The following is a 10,000-nucleotide window of genomic DNA, read 5'->3' as shown; positions in this document are numbered from 1 at the left end:
CACACACACACACACACACACACACACACACCTCAAACACATTCTGTCAGCTTACAGCCTGAAAAACTGCTTTTGTGGGGAAATATTGTTGTTCATCTGATGTGTGATTATCAGTTTAGTCAATTTATAATTCTGACAAACTAAAAAACACTCTAATTGAAACATTGACATATGTATAAATGATAAATATGGTGTTGAAGGAAAAAATATGCTGAATATCCCCCCCAAAAATTGTTTTCTTTTTACAATATTTTATATTTGACTAGAAATACACATTTGTACAGACACAACCTAAACTACATGTTTTAAATGTATGTAGTCATAAATAAAAACTAAAATGACTCGAAAGGTCAAAGGTCAAGATATATACTGCCGTTCAAATGTTTGGAGTAGATATACGATTTTTGAAAGAAGTTTATTTGACCAAAAACACAGTAAAATTTAGAAATATTATTATAATGTAAATCAGATGTTTTCTATATGAATATATATCAAAGTGTAATTTATTCCTGTGATCAAAGCTGAATTTTCAGCATCATTACTCCAGTCTTCAGTGTCACATGATCCTCCACAAATCATTCTGATATGATGATTTGATGCTCATTTCTGATTATTATCAATGTTGAAACCATTTGTATATTTTTGTGGAAATCGTAATACATTTTTTTTTCAGGATTCTTCAATGAACCGAAAAGTTCAAAAGAACCGCATTTATTTGAAACATTATTTGTAACTTTCGTGTCCACATCTAAAGGGAAACGAGACATCATCACATCCACCTTAAAGAGACAGAAAACACACACACACACACACACACACACACACACGAGCTGAAGAAACTGAAACGGTTAAAGCCACTCATTGAGGTTGTCCTGGGGAAAAAAGACTGGATCCGGATCTGTAGTTGGGAGAACCGCAGGAAGAGACGGCGGATGCTGAGGGTCGCTCATAATGAACAATAATTTGGAAATGATGTCTCTTGACAGGCAATTTCTTGGAGGAAATTAAGCTACACAATGTTGTGCTCTCCCCGTCCCGACGCGGGAAACAAATATGGATTTGCTCCAGCATGGCAGGGCTCTTCCTCGGGATTAATCCTGTTTGATGCTCACGTTTCTCTCGCCCTTCATCACAGCACATACACACACACACACACACACACACACACACACCCGAGCCACGGGTGACTTTACTGCACTCAGAAACACTGCAAGATCCTGACTGACAGCGCTGACAACACAACACACACATCTGACACGCACGAATCATACGCGTGCATATTAATGCTTTTGTTTAGGCCAGAATCAAGGACAAATAATTAGTCTCAAAGTGCAAAAACAACATCATATAAATAAAACGAATTAATACAAAATAATTCTGTATATAAGCTTTGCTTCTCTAGATGATTTTATGTGTGTGTGTGTGTGTGTATGTGTGTGTGTGTGTGTGTGTAAGTAAATGATTCTGATATTATGTAATACAATTACTAATAGCAAAACATCATAAAAGAGGAGAAAATAACTGATTAATCCTAGAAGTAGTTTGAGATGCACACGAAGTGAGATCTTCTCTTATAATCGTCATAAAGCCGCGTACAGTGTGTGTGTGTGTGTGTGTGTGTGTGTGTGTGTGCCGCTGAGAGCAGGTGCAGAAACACACACATTTACTGCGGAGAGAAAGACAGATTCGTGTTGCTTTTCTAAGCGCTGACGGTCTCGGCTGGGTTTCCACTAACTAATAATGTCTGACAGCTAATCTAAATATTCCTGGAGTCTCAGTTATACGCCTATGAGAGATGTCAGATATTAAATCAATATCTGTGTCTTAAACAACACCTTACAGTGGAGATAATGAAGAAATAAAACACAACGAGATCGGCATGGACAAGAGGATATATTTCTATTTCATCCAAAACAAAGAGTTTTTGTAAATAATATAAATGTGTGTTTGTGTTTGGATATATATATATATTTAGAATTAGAAAATAGATTTATTCTCTATATAGAATGTATATATATATATATATATACACACACACACACACATACACACACCCATACACATGGGTAATATACAATATTATATAAAAATATATTAAATTAAATTAAGAAATGGAATTAATCAAATAAGTGAAGTATACACACACACACACACACACACAATAATAATAAATAAATAAATATACAGTATATATAAAAAAGTGTGTACATATCTAATAGAATTAGATTTAGAATTAGAAAATAGAATTAATCTCTCTCTCTCTATATCTCTCTCTCTCTCTATATATATATATATATATATACACACACATATTCATACACATAGATAATATACCATATTATATAAAAATATATAGAGTAAAAATAGAAAATAGAATTAATCAAATAAGCTTATATATATATATAAATAAATTACACAATATAATGTACAATAATAATAATTTTGTATATATGTGTGTGTGTGTGTATAAATAACGTAAATATGTATAAAATAGAATTAATAAAAAAAAAAAATGAAAATAGAATTAATCACATACATATATATATATATAAAGTTATGGTATACAGTATATACAGCTTAATAAAAAATTATAGCTTAATCAAATTTCAAAATGGTTCAAAATATGTAATCCGCACATTCACCGAACCAGTTTTAACTATAAAGGAAATGTTCCTGTGTACGGTCATGTGCTTTTCTGTCTCTGGGTCACATGATAAATAAAGTTCAATCTTATGAGCTCTACAATATATAATTAGCATCAGGTTGTGTTGTTTTTATAATTATTTTGTTTAATTTCCTTGCATGTACAGTACATATATAGGTCAGTCAGAAGAGGACGACTCGTGTGATAGGCCGGGTTATTTTCTGAGTGTTGTTTATGTCTGATTCCAGTGGGTTGAAGAGCCGAGGATTTCCTAAACGCATTTAGCGGCTCATCGGCTTAAAATAGTTTCGGCGAGGTTTGACGAGGAAAAGGTAGAGCGTTTCGGATGTCGAGTCGGAGAGCTGCGGCGTCTCTGATAGAATTATGAAAGTGGATCTGGCACACGGGCGACCGAGAGAGCGAGAGCGAGAGAGAGAGAGAGAGAGAGAGCCCTGATTGGTCAAGGTCGAGGTTCGGGGGTTGGACGAGCCACTGTGTTCTCATGCCAAGTTCATCTTTAAAGAAGCGCTCAAAGAGCTTTTCATGTGTCAAAGCCAAAACTTACACAGACTCGTTCGGTCTCAAACACACCGGTTATTATCAGATAGCGAAAGTAGTGGGAGTGGGAATGTTTAAACCTGCTCGAACCTCACATGATTAAATGTGTCTTCACGTCCATTCGAGATGATGATTTAAAGGGGGTCCGTGAGGGGGAAGGGGTGTGTGTGTGTGTGTGTGTGTGTGTGGACATGAATCACTCGCTACACACACAGTTTCCATGACATCATGGGCACCGGGCCAGTGTGAGAGGTACAGAAGGAGACGGCTCGATCCACGGGGAGCTGGCGGCACAAACAACACATGCACAACACCACAAAAACAATCGCAAAGCTCTTTATGCCACATCAGAAATTAATTTTACGCGAGTCGCCATCAGCGCGACCCTGCTAGCGCCGAGATTTTGGCATCCTGCATTTCCCCCCCCCCCCGAAGAATGGCATTAAAATTGTGCCGAGCCGAAGTTCTTTTCAAAACGCTTGATTGCCTTCTAGACTGAGACCCGCGTTAGACGTCCCGTACGCAGATCAATATAACCACCAAACCCTAAAACATCCCGGGAGCCGCTTGGCACACACACACACACACACACACCTGAGTTTGGTGGCGTTCAGGGGTTGCGTCGCTTTGAATACGTTTGGCATTCTGGCACGTTAAAATGAACCCCGGCCGCCGTTACGGTCCTGGCTTTGGTTATAAAATCCAACAATTGAGCGTTTGGTTGGAGAGAAGCTTCCGCTGAAGAGACGCGGCACAGTTTACTAGTGTGTGTAAATCTCAGATTCATCATCATCATCAGCAGCTTCAGGACCGAGGACATCTGAGGATATTAGTTCGTCTAGCTGTGATGAATAAACCAACACAGAAACAGACAAGCAAATCTATACTATCTATCTATCTATCTTTCTACTAACTATCGATCTATATTTATTTATATTAATGTAATTGCATGTATAAATTAATTGTAATTTAAGTAATTAACACAATATTAATATAAAAATGTAACACATTTATGTATATTAATAATTAGTTGCTTATATATTTTTTTCTAAACAAACACTTATATTTATAAAGTAAATAACAAATAATTGTGAAATAAAAAAATTTAAAAGTAACATTTACTAACATATATATAAACACATTTCATATATACATTATTTAAATATTTTTATATTATATATTATTTATATAAATTGAATGCACGTTATATATTAAATTTCACATGTATGCAATTATTTGCATTAATATAAAATAGAATATATTAAATTACATATATATGCAAATTTAATGATAACACACACAATTATTTATACATACAATTATTCATTATTTATATGTACAATTATAATACATACATTATTTGTATTAATATAAATATATTTATGTATATTATTATATACATTTAATTTAAATATTATATATATATATAATATATATTTTTTAATTTTTAATTTTAATTTAATTGTATTAACTATTAACTATTTTTATATTAATATAAATAAATGTATATAAATGTATTGCAAATATTATTTATTTATATATAATTTAATAAATATATACACAATTACTTATATTAAAATAAATATATTAATGTATGTTTTTCATATATATTTATATACATTTAATGCAAATCTTATCCATGTATACACACACTCACACACACACTTGCTGACAGTGTTTTCAGTATGTAACAGAAGTAGTGTGTGCACAGGAGAGAGAGAAGAGCTCGAGATTCTCCAGTATTGCTGTCAGTGCTTCAGTAAATCTCATAATCAACATCAGCAGCGCCGCTTCTTCCCTCGTCCACTCGCTTTTGTCTCCTTCTTCTTGAGTCTTTTGTTTTAACATACAATCCAAGACAAAGACAAAGCTGCGTTTTTCTAGTTCCTCTTTGTTTGGCGAAGGATTTGTTGCGTGATTCCACAACATCTGACACACAATAAGGACGCGTGCGGCGTACGAGGCTTTCGGCGCGTTTTTGTCAAGTCTAAAAAGCGAAACAATGTTCTCCATTGTATTTATGTGCGGAATAAAACACAAAAACCAAAGCGGCGGTAGGGATTACGTGTGAATCCCGACAATAAAATACATCACAGATCACAACACATTTTATCCGAACAATGAACAAAGGAACGTCTCACTAAAGCTCGCCATCTTACTTTGTGCAAAAGAGCGCTTAGATGGTCTTAACATCCACATCTGTACCGTATGAGAAACACACACAGAAAGGGATCCGCGCCAAATGGGAACGTTCGACAGGGCTTAGCCGGGAACTGCGATAACTCAACATTTGCATGTGTTTATGAGGGGAAAGCCGCTGTTCGCCTCGAGTCGAGCGCACAGGTCGAGAGCTGTTCCTCTTCTTTAGAAAGAGCATCCAGTTTAACCAGCGTTAAACACTCCTGACAGAAGGAGAAACACAGATCATCTCGCAGAACAACATTTACTTCTCCATTTGAATGTCACCTGTTTTTTGTTCTGTTTGTTCTCGAGGAACGGGATCTCGTGTTAAAGCAACACAGAGGTCAAACACCGTATTGAGGTGTGATCTGGACGCTGTACATTAAACCACATAAAAATGCTTTAATTAGACGAGTTATAAAAGGAAATCACAGCTTGTTTGATGGACTTAAGCGAAAAAAAAAAAAAATCCTTTTCAATTCATTTTTAGTGATCTCACTGGAAAATAAAATACATAGTCCAGTTCAGAAACGTACCCTGATCGTTACGGCATGAATTAATAAAAAGCGCTGATGAACTGACTGACACACACTGTCACACTCTTGCTTTCCTCAACTATTCTGAAGGAAGTGAGATTGATTTATTAATTGACTGATTGAATAATGAAACACTTATTGGCAGGTGAAGTGTCTGAGTTTGATGCTTTCACACATGTGACTGTCTGAACATCGCAAATGTAGATATATGTGAAATCAGTTTTGTGGACTGAGTTTTGTGGATATTAGATAGATAGATAGATAGATAGATAGATATAGGAAGAGGTGAAAGATGTCAGAGAGACACTGAGAGACAAACAGCCGTCTCACTGATGATGATGATGAAGATAATGCGCCTGTCGCTCACTCACTCATTTACATTATTGTACATCTCTCACTCACTATCTCACATTCTTGTACATCTCACTCACTCACTCACACTCTCTCACTCACTCACTCACTCTCTCACACTCTCACTCTCTCACTCACTCTCACTCACATTCTTGTACATCTCTCACTCACTCTCACTCACTCACTCACTCACTCACTCACTCACTCACTCTCTCAATCACTATCTTGTCCATCTACTGTATCTTTGTGAGGACATTCACAATGTATTGTGACAATACACAATGATATCTGTAGCTCCTTACCCAAACCCTACCCATCACAACTAACTGCCTAACCCGAACACTTACCCTAAACCTGCCCATCACAACTAACTGCCTAACCCGAACACTTACCCTAAACCTGCCCATCACAACTAACTGCCTAACCCGAACACTTACCCTAAACCTGCCCATCACAACTAACTGCCTAACCCGAACACTTACCCTAAACCTGCCCATCACAACTAACTGCCTAACCCGAACACTTACCCAAACCCTACCCATCACAACTAACTGCCTAACCCGAACACTTACCCTAAACCTGCCCATCACAACTAACTGCCTAACCCGAACACTTACTCTAAACCTGCCCATCACAACTAACTGCCTAACCCAAACACTTACCCTAAACCTGCCCATCACAACTAACTGCCTAACCCGAACACTTACCCTAAACCTGCCCATCACAACTAACTGCCTAACCCGAACACTTACCCTAAACCTGCCCATCACAACTAACTGCCTAACCCAAACACTTACCCTAAACCTTCCCATCACAACTAACTGCCTAACCCGAACACTTACCCTAAACCTGCCCATCACAACTAACTGCCTAACCCGAACACTTACCCTAAACCTGCCCATCACAACTAACTGCCTAACCCGAACACTTACCCTAAACCTGCCCATCACAACTAACTGCCTAACCCGAACACTTACCATAAACCTGCCCATCACAACTAACTGCCTAACCCGAACACTTACCCTAAACCTGCCCATCACAACTAACTGCCTAACCCGAACACTTACCCAAACCCTGCCCATCACAACTAACTGCCTAACCCGAACACTTACCCAAACCCTGCCCATCACAACTAACTGCCTAACCCGAACACTTACCCAAACCCTGCCCATCACAACTAACTGCCTAACCCAAACACTTACCCAAACCCTGCCCATCACAACTAACTGCCTAACCCGAACACTTACCCAAACCCTGCCCATCACAACTAACTGCCTAACCCGAACACTTACCCTAAACCTGCCCATCACAACTAACTGCCTAACCCGAACACTTACCATAAACCTGCCCATCACAACTAACTGCCTAACCCGAACACTTACCCTAAACCTGCCCATCACAACTAACTGCCTAACCCAAACACTTACCCAAACCCTGCCCATCACAACTAACTGCCTAACCCGAACACTTACCCTAAACCTGCCCATCACAACTAACTGCCTAACCCGAACACTTACCATAAACCTGCCCATCACAACTAACTGCCTAACCCGAACACTTACCCTAAACCTGCCCATCACAACTAACTGCCTAACCCGAACACTTACCCAAACCCTGCCCATCACAACTAACTGCCTAACCCGAACACTTACCCAAACCCTGCCCATCACAACTAACTGCCTAACCCGAACACTTACCCAAACCCTGCCCATCACAACTAACTGCCTAACCCAAACACTTACCCAAACCCTGCCCATCACAACTAACTGCCTAACCCGAACACTTACCCAAACCCTGCCCATCACAACTAACTGCCTAACCCGAACACTTACCCTAAACCTGCCCATCACAACTAACCCACCAGGGGTGTGCGATATCAAGATAGTTGTAAAAGTACACACACACACACACACACACACACACACACACACACACACACACACACACACTTTTGTCACAAAATGTAACTATATTATCACCCAGTTCTTAATATGAAGTTGCATATACAGTATAAGCATTACATTTTACATTTACATTTATTCATTTAGCTGACGCTTTTTATCCAAAGCGACTTACAATTGCTATATATGTCAGAGGTCGCACGCCTCTGGAGCAACTAGGGGTTAAGTGTCTTGCTCAGGGACACATTGGTGTCTCACAGTGGATTCGAACCCGGGTCTCTCACACCAAAGGCATGTGTCTTATCCATTGCGCCACCACCACCCCCATGTCCAACTTTATCTGCATACATACAGAACATTCAAGTAAAGCAATATATATTCAATATAGCAAAAATCCTCTGTTTGATTGTTTATTTTGTTGCAAAATGTGACTATATTATCCCCAAGCTCTAATCTGCTAAATGAAAGGAATAAGATATTATAAACATTAACACCATGGTTTTCGGTAAAGTTGCTTTGAAACAATGAGTCCTGTAAAAATGAATTAAGGCTAAATAGAGACAGTGTGTTTCTCATGTTCAGTAAAAGAGTGAACATTATAAACTGTGTGAGTGTGTGTGTGTGTGTGTGTGTGTGTGTGTGTGTTTTCTCTTTCCCAGGGTCTCTAATGGCTCCTCTGCCTCCCCTGGTGGCAGTAATTACGGACCTGCGGTGGCTTTATGTATGTGTGTGTGTGCGTGCGTGTGTGTGTGTGTGTGTGTGTGTGTGTCTGTGTCTGTAACAGCTGGAGGAAACGGCTACAGCTGCCGAGGAGTCTGGGAAACCTGCGTCTGTGAGATCTGACACTGACCAATCAGCCGCCTGCATCATGATGATGTCATCCTCATTATCAAAAACTGATCTCCTACACCAGTGAATCTGACTCACATGAACACACATTAACTGACATCATCCATCTGAGACCACCTGACCACAAAAATGCCAAGATCTGGAAAAATCTTGCATCTGATTGGCTGGTATCTGCCCCACTCCATTTAACAATAACTCATAAATCGTTAAAGACAGCCTTACTGTGAGATACAAGGTTGTTAATTGACAGTACATGTTTCTGATGAAGCCACCAGTCTGCATTATTACAACATATTTTTGAAAATAAATCACATTTAGCAGCATCAATCCTGGTGATTAACTACATTACCCATGATTCTGCAGAGAAATCTCCACCAATCAGAGAATCATGACAAGCAAACTACACTAATAGAGCTCCGCCCACTTCAGTGAAACACAGCGAATCACGTAATAGAGTCTGGAATATCTTTAACCCCCTATTTAGGCAAGTGGGGCATAAATGACCAAAATAAAAAGCTTGGTAACACTTTATTTTACAGTGTCCTTGTTACATATGTTACATGTACTTACCATAGTACTAACAGTCATTAATGCATAATTACATGCAACTAACTCTAATCATATAGTAAGTACATGTAGTTGCTTATTATATACTCAGTACTTAAATATATAATTACACTGTAACAACGACACCTTCAAATAAAGAGTAACCAAAAGCTCATAAGTCATTCTGAATAGACACTTAACAAACATATACTGGACTGTATATAGCAAGCCAACACTTGAGAGTTTACAGTTCAAGACTCAGAATTACTCAGACTGTTATTAATATCCAGATATATCATCTCAAACATAAAAACAAAAACTAACAAAATATATTTTAAATGTATACAAATATGGCTGTAGTGTAGCGATTTAGAAACACAATGAACCTGAAGCCACAAGTGTGATCATTCTTCATCTCAAATTTGAGGGTGTCA

At 38.2% G+C, this 10,000-nt stretch overlaps 1 protein-coding gene across 1 annotated transcript in view; it reads right to left on the bottom strand.

Moving 5' to 3' along the window:
• tcf4 (transcription factor 4) overlaps positions 1–10,000 on the bottom strand; it is a gene marked incomplete at its 3' end in the record, with an annotated part of 142,423 nt that overhangs the window by 89,422 nt on the left and 43,001 nt on the right.

This window comes from Leuciscus leuciscus (genome assembly GCF_965113295.1).
Source record: "Leuciscus leuciscus genome assembly, chromosome: 16".
In the NCBI taxonomy this organism is placed as follows: Eukaryota; Metazoa; Chordata; class Actinopteri; order Cypriniformes; family Leuciscidae; genus Leuciscus; species Leuciscus leuciscus.
The sequence above is the reverse complement of the archived record's forward strand: the minus strand, read 5'-3'. Positions and strand labels throughout refer to the sequence as shown.